The following is a 16,496-nucleotide window of genomic DNA, read 5'->3' on the forward strand; positions in this document are numbered from 1 at the left end:
AACAGACATCTCTATTTCCTCCTCCCTGTATCCCCTGGAAACCACTATTCTACTTTCTGCTTCTACGAATTTGTCTACTTTAGACACCGCATATAAGTGGAATCATGCAGTATTTATCCTTCTGTGAGTGAATTATTTCACTTAACATAAGTTCTCAAGGTTCCTCCACTTTGTAGCATATGAAAGGATTTCCTTCCCTTTTTTTAGAGAGGAATAGAATAATATTCTTTTGTATGTATGGCATATTTTAAAAGATGAATTCATCTACCAATGAATATTAGGTTTTCTCCACTTCTTGGATATTGTAAATAATGTTCCACTGAACACAGGAGTGCAAATATCTTTTCAGGATCCTATTTTTAATTATTTTGGATAAATACCCAGAAGTAGGATGCAGAATCATGTGGTAGTTCTATTTTTAATTCTTTTTGAGGAAGCATACTGATTTCCATAGCAGCTGTACATTTTACATTTTACATTCCACCAGGAGACCCAGTTTCTCCACATCTTGGCAAAAATGATTTTCTTTCTTTCCTCCCTTGCTTTTTTCTTTCCTTCATCCCTCTCCTTCCCTCCTTCCCTTTCTGCATGCTTTCTTTTTTTTTAATGGACATCTAAACAGGTATGAGGTGATATCTCATTGTGATTTTGAATTGTACTTGTCTAGTGATTGGTGATATTGAACATTTTTTCATATACCTGTTGGTCATTTGTATGTGTTCGTTAGAGAAATGTCTATTCAAGTCCTTAGCTCATTTTAAAAATCCGTTGTTTTTTTTTTTTTTACCACTGAATTGTAGGAGTTTTCTGCACATTTTGGATAGCTCCTTAGCAGATATCTGAGATATATGATTTGCAAATATTTTCTCCCATTCTGTAGGTTGCATTTATACTCTGTGGATTGTTTACTTGTCTGTGCAGAAGCTTTTCAGTTTGACATGTTCCCATTTGTCTATTTTAGCTTTTGTGGCCTGTGCTTTTGATTTCATATCCAGGAAATCATTGCCAAGAACAAGGTTCCGAAGTTTTCCCCTTACGTTTTCTTCTAGAAGCTTTATAGTTTTAGATTTTAAATTTAAATCTTCAAGCCATTTTGAGTTGATTTTGTGTATTATCTAAGATTAGGGTCCAGGTACATTCGTATGCATGTGGTTTTCCCAGCATCATTTGTAAAACAGACTCTCCTTTCCCTAATGTGTATTCTCAGAACCCTTGTCAAAGATCAGTTGAATATATATGCATGGGTTTATCTGTGAGCTCTCTATTCTGTTGCAATGTTCTATATGTCTGTATTTAGGCCAGAACCATACTGCTTTGATTTTGATAGCTTTGTAATATGTTTTGAAGTCAGAAAGTGTGATGCCTCCAGTTTTGTTCCTCTTGTTTTGGCTCTTTGGGTTTTTTAATGGTTTCACAGGAATTTTAAAATTGTTTTTTTTTCTGTTTAGAATTATATTTTCTGTACAAAAAAAGTATTTTCTTTTTGAATGCTGAAAAGCTTTTTTATTTGAATTGCCAAAATCTATTGGGATTTTGACAGGGATGCACTGAATCTGTAGATTGCTTTGAGTAGTACAGACATTTTAACAGTATTAGGTAATCCAATCCATTAACTTGAGATTTATTGTCATTTATTTGGGTCTTTTAAATTTTCTTTCAGCAGTTTTCTAGTTTTCAGTGTAAATCTTTCACTTAATTAGTTAAGTGCATTCCTAAGAATATCCTTTTTTTTTGATGACACAGTAAATGGAATTGTTTTCTAATTTCCCTTATAGATGGATGATTATTAGTATATAGAAATTCATCTAGCTTTTGGATGTTGATTATTTTAAGCTGAAACTGCTGAGTTTATTTATTAGTCTAATGTGTGTGTGTGTGTTGTAATTGATAAAGATTTTTGTATATAAGATCATATTATCTGAAAACAGAGATAATTCTACTTCTTCCTTTCCCTTTCCATTTGAATGCCTTTCATTCCCTTTTCTTGCCTAATTGCTCTGGGTAGGATTTCAGTACTGTGCTGAATAGTGCTCTGAGACAGGCAAGACAGAAATCCATTCTTCAGTCAGCCCTTCAGAAAGCTAAAATACTGAATACACATTCTATGCTTCCCTTTTCTTCTTGAGGGTAAAACTGCCAAGTGTTGTCAGCCTCTTTCTATTGTATTTTGGGTCCTCTGGAGTAGCATCAAGACACCCAGATCTCTTTTTGTTCTCAGCAGCCTCCAGGCATCTAGAGTATGCCAGGCCCTATACATGGCCCAAGCCAGGCAACACAGAAATAAGTCCCTTAGGCAGCCTCCCCAAAAGCTATACATTTTGACGCGTGCTCCAACTATTTCTCTCCCTAGGGTAAAGCCAGGAGTTGGGGATTTTTCTCCAACTCACTTCATTCTGAATCAGGGAGAGAAGCAATTGTTAGTAAATATTTAGTAACTTAAATCATTGCTTTTGTTCTCAGTGATCCCAAATATGGTATAATTTTTTGTCAATGCTTAGATTCAGTCAAGACAGAAAACAGTGCTTTGAGAGTCCCACAAAATCCTAAACATAGACATATTCTAGTCTTCTCCTTCCCTCTCTATGGAGAAGTTTGGAGGTGGGAAGTGTGATATCGATGACATCACACTGTGGTAGGGGGAGGGACTCTGGCAAATGAGAGCCATGAGTTTTCCATGAGTTTACCATGAGAGCCATGGTACAGCTAGTTTTGCATAAGCCTAGTTGTACAGGAACCTCTCAACAGGTTTCAAGATTTCTCACAAAGGAAGTTGCTCCATGTATCATTTAATCAGTGTTGCCATGGGAAAATGAGGTCTAGGGCTTCCTATTCCATCACCTTGCTGACATCACCCCTGGAACTCTGACATGGTATTATTAGGAATTTAGATAGGTAATGGCTCACCTTTTAAAACAAACAAACTTGTTAATGGTTAACACTTGTGAAATCTGTGATCCAGCAATTCCATTCTCAGACATAGACACAAAATAAATGTGTACATATGTGTAAAATGTTGACTGTAGGACCATCATTCACAAGTGTCTTAGAGTTAAAATAGTCCATAAACCACAGAATGTATACATAAGCTCTGGAATTGTCAGAAAATATAATTATATGTACTGCTGTGCACTGTAAAACTGATCTATCTTACAGACATAATACTGAATGAAGATAAGCCTGATATTGTATGAATCCATTAGCATAAAATAGAAGTATAGGAGAAGTGAGTTTTTGGTAATAGAAACTGGAACATTCGTTTCTTTGGAAATATGGTATTGACTAGAAGAGAAACAAAGACAGCTCTGGTGCTGTATTTTTTTATCTAGGTGGTAATTATACTGATGTATTGACTTCATAAATATTCATTAACTGTGTACTTAAAATTTTTGCATTTTGTTGTATGTACATAATACTTATATAAAAATAAATATTAAAACATTTAAATTTATTTGCAATGGAGAAGCAACATCAAAAGTTTGCTGGTGGTCAACATTAAAACCTTTTAACTATAGAATCACCATTAAAGAATAATTATAATTATATTATAGAAGGCATTATGGACTGAATGTTTCCATTCACCCCCAAATTAATGTCAAAATTCTAATTTCAACGTGATAGTATTAGGAGGTGGACCTTTGGGAGGTCATTATGATAGCAGCAGGAGACAAACAAATGGCTGGGCAGATAAGGGTAGGGCCCCAGTGAAACCTGACCTTCAAGGTGAAGATGGTGTAAAGCCTGGCTCAAGTTCCAGGTAAACCCATGGACCAGACTGAGAACATGTCTTCCCCTTTGGCGTACTTTTCTCTGATTGATCCCCATCCTTCACCTGTATTACATATGCCTACCCTTTCTTAATTGGCTTTCTACATGCTGTGCCCACCTTTGAGTACTGTCTTTGCTTTAACCTTTTTTTGCATTCTAACAAACCAATCAGCATGCACTCCCCATTCTGAGTCCATACAAAGCCCTGGACCTAGCCACACTGGGAGAGAAACCACCTGACTGTGGGGGTGCGGGATCCCACGCCCCCTTTCTGCTGAGAGCTGTTCCACAGCTTAATACCACCCATACTAGCCCTTCAAATCGTCACTCTATCCTCATTCTGTTTTTTTTTTTGTTTGTTTGTTTGTTTTTGTTTTTTTTTGAGACGGAGTCTTGCTCTGTTGCCAAGGCTGGAGTGCAACTCACTGCAACCTCCGCCTCCCAGGTTGAAGCGATTCTCCTGCCTCTCCTCCTGAGTAGCTGGGATTACAGGTGCAAGCCACCATGCCTGGCTGATTTTTGTATTTTTAGTAGAGACAGGTTTTCACCATGTTGGTCAGGCTGGTCTCGAACTCCTGACCTTGTGATACACCTGCCTCGGCCTCCCAAAGTGTTGGGATTACAGGTGTCAGCCACTGCACCCAATCATGTATCCTCATTCTTTTTGGACCCAGGACAAGAGTTCAGGACTGCTGAACAGGGGAACAAGTTTTAACACAGGTGATCCAAGTGGGCAGGGCGTCTCCAGTGGCAGACCCAGGGCTGAGGGAGGCCTAGGTGGTAGGGGCATACTGCTGGCTGTGGAGATCCCTGGTTAACAAAGTGGCTGAGAAAATCCTGTGTCAATTAGATGATGAGGGTGAAGCCCTCTTCAATTGAATTAGTGCCCTTATAAGATGAGACAGGTGAAAACTAGCTCGATGCCTCTCTCCTCTCTGGTATTTAAAGATATAATGAGAAGACAACCATCTGTAAACCAAAACAAGGTTATTTATCGAGAACTCAAACATGCCTACATCCTGACATCAGATTTTTGGCCTCTGGTACTGTAAGAAACAAATGTGTGTCGTTTAAGCCACTCAGTCTATGGTATTTTGTCAAAGCAGGCTGAACTGACTCGGACAGAATGTGGTTGCTTAATTTATTTATGTTTTAATACAAACAACATCTAAGAATGTAATAAAACTGAAAAAGCACAGAAGGTGTGATAGGATTAGGTGTTAGTGCTAATTTATGCTTCTGAAGTAACAAAGTATCAATCAATACTGTCTAAAAATGAATGATCAAATAAAGGAAAAGTAAAACACATAAAAACACCAATATCTCAAGATGTTTGTAGTTAATTTCTTAAGTTTAAAGGAAAATTTTAAATTAACATCCCCAATTGTGAAGAAAACCCTTATTTGAAATGGAACGAATTCCCCTATTTCACCCGTCTTATTTCCACCTGTAAAATTAAATTATACTTAATAATAATTTTTACATCAAAAGTAGCATAGAGAGTATTGCCTCTTTAAAAAAAAAGTCTATTTATTCCTCTATCTGTATATAATATGGAGATTTCTTAGCTAATGTTCCTGTATTTATTGACTTTTTTTACTCTTTTTAAATATATACATATAAACACATATATGTATATTAATGCACACATATACACATGTGTATATATTTAAATAAGTCATGAATACAATAATTTGCACAAGATTCTTTGGTAGACTTTTATTAGAACAGTGTTTGTCTTTAATTTTAAATTACTTGAGTTTTAGATAATAGGGTAGAACATCCTATTAATGTATTTATGAATTGGGAGAAGAAGGCATCTCTATAATATATCATACTATAAAGAGAGAATTCTCATCGTTACTAGTATCCAAACACATAAATACTGTTTTATAATTCAATATAATAATAATTTATACAGACCCTCTTCTCACCTACATTCTTAATGCTATTTCCGAAATCAAAGATGTTGTTTTATAAACTCTCACACAGGATATCAGAGTCTTCACATGGTACGCTTTCTTCATGTTGTTCCTCTATTCATTGTCTGTTTGCTGAATTTCAAGCCTTTCTTCAAGACTCTTCTCCAATAAAAGTTACTCTCTGAAGCTTTTCCTAACTCCATTAGATGAATTAATCATTTCCTTCTTTTTACTCCCAAAAGGCTTTGTACTCACCTCCTTGACTGTAATGAGATTTGTGTAACATCTAGCAAATAGCAGGCACTCAATAATGATAATTACCTTTTGTATTTTGTGCAAGGGTACTCGTTTTCCATTACCTATACTACACATTGTTAAAAGGTCTTTCTCCCCTGCTCCTCTGTGACCTCTTAGTGTCAGTCTTTTTATTTCCATTGCTTAACCTAGCGCATAGCTGGTTATTCAATAAGTGTTTGCTCAAAAGAAAAGGAAATTAATGATGAATTTACAGAGTGATGAAAGAAGAAATTTATAGAAAACGGATCACCTATATTAAATGACTCCATTTTTACAAGAAATCTGATAGACGAAAAAATGTCATGTTGAAGGGATTTTTGTAAGGATGTGAGCAACAATGCTTTCCCAATTGAAAAAAAAAAAAAGTTACGATCTTTAAGAACATGGGGCGAAGCAATCTGCTGTTATTATTTCAATTCAACTTAATTCTGTAAAACTGAATTGATCGTCCATTCAGCATATTACATGTTGGTATCGTGCTATTTGTTAGAGTAGGCAGAGAAGCAGGCATGAGCAGGAGAGGGGAGCCCCTGAGAAATGGGAGGTCTGGGGAATCTCACACCCCATCAACCAGCAGGAAACAGGCATGCTCAATATGAACAGAGGGGAGGGGAGGGAAAGGCCTATGCAGGAAGGAATGCCTATTAAGATGCCCAGTAATTACTCACTCTGGAATTAACCTGTCAGAATGTAGCTACTTGCTGATAAGGAGAGCAAAGAAGAAACGCCTAAGACATAGGCAGGCCTAATAAGTACATTTAACCACTATACCATCTTCCTGGAGTGGCAGTAATGAGCAACGCTGCCGAAGGAAGGATTTGAATCCAGCACCAGCCTGCACATGCACAGCAGTCTTAAGGGCAAGTCCCACAAGCCTGGTGGGGGAGCTAGGTGGGAACAAGGCAGAGACTTAAGACAGGAGTGGGTAAACTAAACAAAGGAAAAAGGTGGAAGTCTAAGACAGAGGCGGGAATTTTTTAACGTCTGACGTAATAAAAACCCAATGCAGAACCCGCAAGCTGTTGGATCACTCCATTCAGCAGCCCGCTCTGCTTCATCTTTGCAGAGTGTACTGTCCCTTTAATGTACTGTCTCTGCTCGCTATTCTTTTAGCATATTCTCTTTTTAGCTATATCAGTCCCTTGGGAGAATGCTTTCTCCAAGTAAGACAAATAACTGAGGATTCTTGCACTTCCCAGTAACAATATCTTCAAAGTTGAATGATTCATATGTTTTGAAATTACTTCTGGTTAGGAAGATAAGAGACATAATTAAAGGAAACAAAAATAAAAAAAGATAATAAGAGAGTATATTATTTGTATCATTCTCTTCTGCTTATTAGAATACAGAAGTTGATCAAGGAATACAGAGAAAATTAGCCGTAGGCATTCCTCTTAACAATATTTTTTGATATCTTTTGCCATTCCTTAAGAAAAGTAGGACTAAAGAGATTACATTAACGGATGTTGCCTACAAACGCTTATTTGTTGTGTATATTTCTATATGTATGCATGTCTGTGTATGTGCGTATATCTGTTCTTATCTACCTAAATGTAACTATCTAGCTGTTTAAGGTAACTATTTGATAAACTTTGTGAATAAAGATATACATTTTTTTCAAGATAATATTTTCAGCAAATTACATACATTTTATTTATTGTGTACAACGTTATTTGTTGTGTACAATTAAACCATTAAATAATGTGGATTTGTTATTCTCAACTAAACATTGTGTTGCTTCTATAAAGTAAGATAATCCTTTCAATTGTTGCTATCTTAATCACAGATCGTAAGTTCAAATGACACCCTGCTGTTAGGAACTAGGTGTCCAGAGAGGACAGATTAGGTACTAATAAATACTCTCTTTTCCTTCCTGACAGGGCCATGTGTTATTCAAATGATAGAGATAGGTAACTGAACTTAGGAAGCCAGGCTCCCAAGAGGTATCAAATTTAGTTTGTTTCTTAAAAGTTTAAATCCTGGGGAAACATCTTTTCCTCATTTCCTTGGGCTGCAAATGAAAATTACTTATATCCATTTATTTGAATATGCAACATCTGCTCAGGTAAGAAATAAGTATTATTCCCTCTGCCCCAGATAGTTCCAACAAGAATGAGATGGAGTCTCACACAGGATCAGAATGTGCAGGCCCTACAACCATCTGATCAGAGCAGCTGAAACACTCCTTCCAATGCTACTGCTTTCAGATTCTTTGCTGTGTTTAGGAGTCTTCCCCAAAGCATCATGTAAATTAACCTACCCAAAGGCTATTCACTTGACTCTCCCCTCTGTTGTGTCTTCAGTGCCTTAACTCTACGGATATTTTATTCATGAACAGAAAGTGGATACATTTCCTGCTGGATCTTAAATGATAGATGAAGTCATTAGAGATAAAATAACCATGTATTTTAACCTACCCAGAAAAGTTTTAGTGTATGCCTGTCAATCTGTTGTAATTATTAATAATATCCTTTTTATGCCCCAAAGTATCTCAGTTTGGAGAATAAATTACATGGTCACTGTATTTATAGATCTACTAGTGACTTCAGCACTTCTGAAATATGTTTTAAGAGGTGAGAGGCCTCAGTATGTCACTACTTAATTCAGAGGCATTCTTTTTTTTTTTTTTTCCTTTGGGACAGGGTCCTCTTTGTCACCCAGGCTGGAGTGCAGTGCTGTGATCTCAGCTCACTGCAGCCAGAGACATCTTTTCTAGTCTACGTCCAAAGATTCCTACTCAAAACATGTCTATGCATTGTTACTAAATTAGTATATCCTAATCAAATCTGATTATGACATTCTCCTGCTTATAAGGATTAAAACCTTCCACAAAACCCGTAGAATAAAAGTTTAATTTTGTTCTTTTCATATGAGGATATAAATGGTCTGAAAACATCTAAATGCTTCCTGCTCCATTCCTATACTTCCCTCACACATACACTGAACTCCAGACGTGTTAAAATCTTGTGGTTTGTCAGTCATGACTCTTTCTCATGTTGCTGCATTTTTTTTCTCCTACTGGTTCCTCTGTCTGGAGTTGCCTTCAGTCTCTTGAAGTTCTTTCTGATTCTGATTCTTGCTCTTTTTTTAATTTTTTTGAAACGGAGTCTCACTCTGTGCACACAGGCTGGAGTGCAGTGGTGCAATCTTGGCTCACTGCAACTTCCGCCTCCTGGGTTTAAGTGATTCCCGTGCCTCAGCCTTCCAGCTAGCTGGGATTACAGGTGTGTGCCACCACACCTGGCTAATTTTTGTGTGTTTTTTTTTTAATAGAGACGGAGTTTCACCATGTTGGCCAGGCTGGTCACGAACTCCTGACCTCATGTGATCCACCCGCCTTGGCCTCCCAAAGTGCTGGGATTACAGGCGTGAACCACCATGCCTGGCCTGATTCTTATTCTTTAAAACTTAATTCAAAAATCACATTTTTTATTCCTAAGTCAAGCATCTCCAATTTAAAATAATGGCATCATGCACATATTTCACAGTTGAAAACTTGTGATATGACTCAATTTAAAATTTATATTTTGTTTTTCACTCTAAACTGAATGACTTGAGAGACTATATTATTTGTTGCTGACTTTTCCAGAACTCACCATAGTGTCTGACATATGGAGTGCTTAATAAGTGGTTCTAAATATGAATAATTCCCTTTCTTTATTTCCAATTATTAATCACAATGAGTTAACGAGGCAAAATATAAAAATGATAGTTATCCATGCATAAGCTGAGGGCTGTTTCTGTTTCAGTGGCTTTGGTTTAAAAAATAAAGAAATAAACAAAATAAAGCAAATATATAAAGTAAGCAAAGTTGTTTATTTTTTAGGTACTCTTTTTGACAATGGTAATTTTTAGTTTATTACGTTTATTGTTAATCAATTCACAAACTCTATCTGTTAAATAATTTTTGAATGCTAAATGTGGATGAATAAGCTATCTTCATAATGTGTGGAACAAATGGATTTTTCCCTTTAATATCCACTCTGTAATCAAAGAATGAAAAATGGACCATTACTCACAAGAATTGCTAATAATGCAAATATCCTTGAAGTTAATCTTCAAGGAGAGAATATGAGCAGTTTGAAAATGAGAAAAGAACATCAATAGAAAACTCAGAATGTAATTGTTAAGTCCACAAAAATCATGTAAAATTATGAACACTTATTAATATAGAAAAGTAAATTATTAGAACTTCATATACATATCATTTTATTATCTATTAATTTGCAACATTAAAAATCAAAGGTGATAATATACTATCAAGTATGTGGCAAAACTGATGCAGAGTGTTGGTGGCAGGAAAAATTGGTACCTCTTGTGAAAATATTGTGGCAATGTACTTTAAAAAACATGAAACATTTAATAGTTTTTTTTCTCATTAATTCTACCTTTGAAACGTATTTTAAAATGCAATATAACATGAAGCTTAAAATATGAATAAATATGCTCTTTGGGGTGTTATAAAGTCTACTGTGTTGAAATATCTCTGTGTTAGGCTATTAATTGTGAAAAATCAATTTTATAGAATTGTAACAAACCCATTGCACTGTTAATTAGGACTATGTTAAGGTAGTTTTGGGGATAAGGAGAGCTAGAAATATAGAACTAATAATTTATGTTTGTGCTTTATATGGTCATACCTTTTCAAAACATGTATTAGTTTTCGGTTGCTACTGTAACAAACTACAACAAACTTTTTTCATATGACACAGATTTTTTTCGTATAGCATTACACATGTATTGTTCATATGGCATCACCATCTTCCCCTTTTGCATGTAAAGTCCCCTTTTGATTACATTGGGTCTATCTGGATAATCCAGGATAATCTCTTTAAATCAGCTGATGAGCAATTTTAATTCCATCTGGGTAAAAATTAGCAAACTAGAAAATAAGGCATCTCTCAACTATAATATGCTATGAGAAAAACATATTTATGCTGGCATAGAATATAAATGAATGGAGAGCAGGGGTAGAAGGGATAGAGACTGGGACTTACTTAGTCCTGTCCAAAAAAAAAAAAAAAATGTTTTTGAGAAGGCAATAGTTGAGGGGGAAACCTGAAGGAACAGAAGCCTACCAGGAGAGATCAAATGGAAATCCCACGCAGGTAGAAGAAACAAGGGAATCGAATGTTCAATGGCTTGATGTAAGAGAGTGCATAATGGTGCATTAATCAATTAGGATATAGTTTAGCAGAAATATAAGCAGTCCTACCCCCAACTGATCACTAAAGTCTGTGGCTCAATTACTAGTTCAAGAGAATAATTATAACCTTTGGGATGGCTAGTTTTATATATCAACTTGACTGGCTATGGTGCACAGATTAAACATTATTTCTGTGTGTATCTATCGGAGTGTTTCTGGATGAGATTAGCATTTGAATCTCTGAACTCAGTAAAGTAGTTTTCCCTCTCCAATCCATCCAGGGCCTGAATACAACAAAAGGCAGCTGAAGCAGGAATTTATCCCTTTTTACTTCCTATCTGCCTACTTAAGCTGGGACAATTCACTTTATCTTCTGCCCTTGTACTCATTCTGAATTACATCACCCTTCCTTGGTCTCCAGCCTGCAGACAGTAGATTATTTAATAATTTCCCAGCCTCCACAATCTTGTGAGCCAATGCCTCGCAATAAATAAATCTACTGGTTCTGCTTCTTTGGAGAACCTTGACTAATACAACCTTTTTATGATATTTCAATAGCTTAACTGTCAATGATTCTAGTTATGCAGGATTTTATTATATCTATTTTTACATATCATCTTATATAATATTTTTCATGCTGTGGTGATTGGCCCATCAGTGGTTCATAAAGTCAATATAATTTGATAGCATACATTTAATAAAATAGAATATATTATAAAATATTATAAACATAATTTTTTCTTAAAATATCTGTTGGCTGGGTATGTGTAAATGTATACGTACATATGTTCTTACCAGATCATGATGTCGTAGGAGCCAAGGAGAACTTTCCCCTTGGCTCTCTGAAGGTTTGCCAAAAAGTCAGCTTTTATAAGAAAAATACATTAGATAAAAGACATACAAATTTATTTAATGTGGGTACACAGGGGACTCCAGAATGAAGACCCAAAGATACAGAGGAAATTGTCCATTTTTATGCATAGCTTCAACAAAGTATGAACAGCTATGTAGAAATGACAGCCTTGCTAGCAAGGCCTGTCTGTCTAAATTACTCTCCACGTCTGAGCATGCATTCCTTCTTCTCATTGTGGGGAAGGACTCCCTTTGGAATGGGGGCCTTATGACTTGCAGTCAAACAAGGTGGGTCAGATAATTTCTTTGTGACCAGTTTTTATGAAGAAAGGTAGAGGGAAAATTGAAATAATATTCTTTTGGTTTTATGACTGGCTTTGTGGAAATGTGCATTCTGGTTTCTATGACCTGCCTTGAGGAAGAGAGGTACAAGTTTCTACGTTGGTAGAGAATGGAACTCAAGAGACAAGAGAGTAGAAGGTCAGAGAAAAACTTCTGCTTCTGAACCAGCTTCTGAAGCCTTCATTTTGGAATATTATTATCTGAGCCCCCAAAATTTCCTGGTATAAAAACTATCCCAAGAAGTTTTACAGTCCAGAAAATGGGTTGGTGGATTGTCTTATAAGCCATTGAACCAGTCTCTCAGTCTTAAGAATAGGCCAGTCCAGTTAAACAGTTACTAGTTTTGTATCATTTCAGGCAGTGGTGTTGCATATGGGCTACCACCAAAGTCAGGCCTCCATGTGATTTGAACAATCAGATATATAATGAAGCATTTCTATGTAAACAAAATAAAAATAAAGTTTAATGGGTAGAACAAGTTGTAAACTCAGTTTTTTCGTCTAGAAGACAGCCCAATCATGTGGGCGGAGGATTACCTAGGTGCCAAGGCAAGAGACTGAAGGCACAAACTATTTCAGTATAATAAAGAAAATAGTTAGAATAAGAACAGTCATATTACAAATTAGATATAGAGATGGTCATGGACAATTATCAGTCATTATTATAAATGTTATTGATCATTAGCTTTTAATATTACTCTTTGTTGCATTACTAATATAACCTAGGAATAACTGGCGGGTATAGGGTCAGGTGCTGAAGGGACATTGTGAGAAGTGACCTAGAAGGCAAGAGGTGAGCTTTCTGTCATGCCTGCATAAGGGCCGCTTGAGGGCTCCTTGGTCAAGCGGTAATGCCAGCGTGTGGGAAGGCATCCGTTACTTAGCAGACCGCGAAAGGGAGTCTCCTTTTCTTGGAGGAGTCAGGAACACTCTGCTCCACCAGCTTCTTGTGGAAGGCTGGATAGTATCGAGGCCCCCCCGCAGTCATCCGGAGGCCTAAACCCCTCCCTGTGGTGCTGTGCTTCAACGGTCACGCTGCTTGTCCACTTTCATGCTCCTCCCGTACTCCTGATTCCTCTTTGAAGTTCGTAGTAGATAGCGGTAGAAGGAATAGTGAAAGTCTTAAAGTCTTCGATCTTTCTTATAAGTGCATGGAAGAAAACGCTGACGTATGCTGCCTTCTCTCTCTGCTTCCGCTACCTAAGAGGGAAGGGCACCCTATCCTGTAATCACGTGACTTGCTTCACCTTGTCAATCACTTAGAAGATTCACCCTCCTTACCCTGGCCGTTGTCTTGTATGCAATAAATATCAGTGAGCCCAGCCGTTCGGGGCCACTACCCGTCTCCGCATCTTGATGATAGTGGTCCCCTGGGCTGAGCTGCTTTCTCTTTACCTCTTTGTCTTGTGTCTTTATTTATTACAATCTCTCGTCTCCACACACGGGGAGAACACCCGCTTAGCCCCGTAGGGCTGGACCCCACCCATCAAAATTTTTAGACGTTGGGCTTGAAGGACCTTCAGATGAAAGGACAGCAGACAGTGGCACTCTGACAGATTTGTCCTGGTCTGCAGTTTGCATCAGGTCTCTAGTGAAATTTCTGAGTATTCTAGACATCAACAGCCATGAAGGATGTTCATATATTAAGTTGCTATAGTGATTTTTTTCCAAAATTCATATCAAGTTGTCTAGATTCAGCTTGTAGGGCTGCAGAAAAAAAGTAGTTTTAATTTAAATGATTTTAAGTCGGAAAAATAGGGAGAAAATGGAAACATTAGCTTGGAGACATGTAGCCAGAGAAGAAATCAGAATTCAGTCCAAATTGCAGGCAAATAATAATAACTCAAAACCAATGAACAAAGCTAGAATCTAATAACAGATGTACTATAGTTTCATTTTGAGACACATTTTTTCTTTTTCCAGTTTCTCATTTCTATCAAAGACAAATCACAATAGGACCAGTTTATTTGCAAAATATATTTTAGTCTTATAATCCTCGTCCTGAATTATTTCCATAAAGTGCAGCAAAAATAGTGACTGGTCATATCAGCTTTTAAAAATTGGCTTTGCTGGAACTTTTGTAAGGAATTTCAGATTCGATTTTCAAAAGCCCCTTGAGGCTGGGAAGCCAAGCCAAGGAATTGCCATTAGACTGTCTATAAATACCTGAATGAATTGGTTGAATTTCTCTTTTCTTGAGGTCCCAAAGTAACTTGAGGTTCCTGGTCCTATCAGCAGGTGACATTCTTTACTTACCACAGGTCAGGAACCCTGTAAAGGAACCATGTATACAGGGTATCAGGCCAGTCTTTCCAAGTGGCTTTTTATTGGTTCTATAAAGTCAACTTTAATTCCTCAAAGCAATCTGAGCCTATCTGAAAATATATTGTTCCATTTAAACTCTTGGTAAAAATATCCAGTGTCTCCAATTGTGTCCAGTTATAAAAGAAAACAAATTTTTATTGAACATTTGCAAATAGCTATAGTTCCATAATTACAAATACAAATAGTTTCCAAATACTAGATAAATTGTGGCTATTGTTTTCTGTGCTTCAACAATGTAAAATATTTTTCTTATTTTTGATCACTGTCAAAAGAAGTTTAAGAGCCATTGCTTTAGCATCTATGTATGGACAATAAGGGTAATTCTTCAGAGATTAACCTGAACTATAATGTATTGGCCTCTGTGAAAATGATGGGCTTAGCTTTGTTCACATTGAAGGAATACATTTATAAGAAACTTAATGGATATTATTACTATGTTTAAGATGAAAACATTACCCTCTTCCTCGCACAATGATTATGTCTCTGTATTATAGCCTGAAGGAGAAATTATTTATATGGTATCTGTAAAGAGGATAATTGCTACATTTTTTAGTAACTTTTGATTGACATGATAGTCACAGAAACATTTATTTTTTTCCCCATGTGGCTTCTAGAAATCTTAGGACCAAGTATTGAATAATTTGTTCCAGGTATATAAGATTTCATGGTATCTTGCCTTCTACATTAATTTATGCCATCCATCTAATTTTTCTATTTGTACTATATTTTTGTTTCAGTTTTTTCACTATTTAAAATTTGTTTTTATCTTGTCATATTTTAATTTGTAAACTGCCTTAAATAGTTTTGGACATACTGCAACCAAAAGGCATGAAGATATGTGTTAAAGAAGAAATATACCTGTTTTGAATAATTTTCATGATCTACAAAAGTATCTGTTAGAGAAGAAAGTATTTTCTAACAAAGCAAACAACCTTCAAGTTTCAAGTATTTAAGTCAACCATATAAACATAGTTCATCTTTTAATTGAGTAAAATATTTTTATTATTTATTTATTTCAGAAAATAGATGACTTGCCCAAGATACTATAACTAGTGAATTACTGAAGTTAGACTTAAACCAAACTGTTTTATGGTAGGTATGATGATTTATTGTTGTTTCTAAATGTGGGTAAGTATGTGTATGTTTAAATGCTGCTAAACAATTGAAAACTACTCCAAAATTAATTGACATATTAGGAAAATAGTATTTGTGTGTGTGTGTGTGTGTATATATATATATAGTTGTGTGTTTGTGTGTGTATCTATGTGTCCATACATACATGCACACATGCTTTTATCAAATATTATTGATTGAACATTTATTTTTTGCTCTTGAAACTCGAAATTACATTTGTGATGTTGATACAGCCTTCTAGTAACAAAATATATATATATATCTTTTTAAATTTTTCTGATAACCTTTTTGTTTCAAAAACAAGCAAAGAAGTTGCTATCTTCTGCCTTCCTTTATAGCGCCTCTAACAAAACATAGATCTAACAATGTCATTCTACTTCTTCTTATCAGAAGTCTTAAATATCTCATTACACTCTGACTTTATGGTCTCTGCCTACTGCATTACAGTTTCTTCTATTGCATGACTCAGTGATGCAAATTGCTATATATCTCTTCTGATTTCTCTTTTTGATTAGAATGGACATTTTCATGATGAGTGTAAGTGATTCATCAAAATACAAATATAGAACAAAGTTTTGTGCAGAGCATAAGTTGACACACTGGAATGTGTTACATTTATTTCTTTGTGACTTTTTTTTTTTTTTTCCCGAGACAGAGTCTCACTGTTGTCACCCGGGCTGGAGCGCAGTGGCATAATCTGGGCTCACTGCAACC

The 16,496-nt window shown here is 36.0% G+C and overlaps 1 long non-coding RNA gene across 3 annotated transcripts in view; it reads left to right on the forward strand.

Annotated features, from left to right (window-relative positions):
- LOC107976872 (uncharacterized) overlaps positions 1–16,496 on the forward strand; it is a 141,894-nt gene that overhangs the window by 18,130 nt on the left and 107,268 nt on the right. For all 3 annotated transcript variants that reach the window (XR_001721160.3, XR_010148608.1, XR_008537161.1), the window contains one exon: positions 15,668–15,740. This is a non-coding gene — a long non-coding RNA (uncharacterized LOC107976872). The remainder of the gene's footprint in view (positions 1–15,667; positions 15,741–16,496) is intronic.

The sequence above is a fragment of the Pan troglodytes genome, chromosome 11 (genome assembly GCF_028858775.2).
Source record: "Pan troglodytes isolate AG18354 chromosome 11, NHGRI_mPanTro3-v2.0_pri, whole genome shotgun sequence".
NCBI classification, from domain to species: domain Eukaryota; kingdom Metazoa; phylum Chordata; class Mammalia; order Primates; family Hominidae; genus Pan; species Pan troglodytes.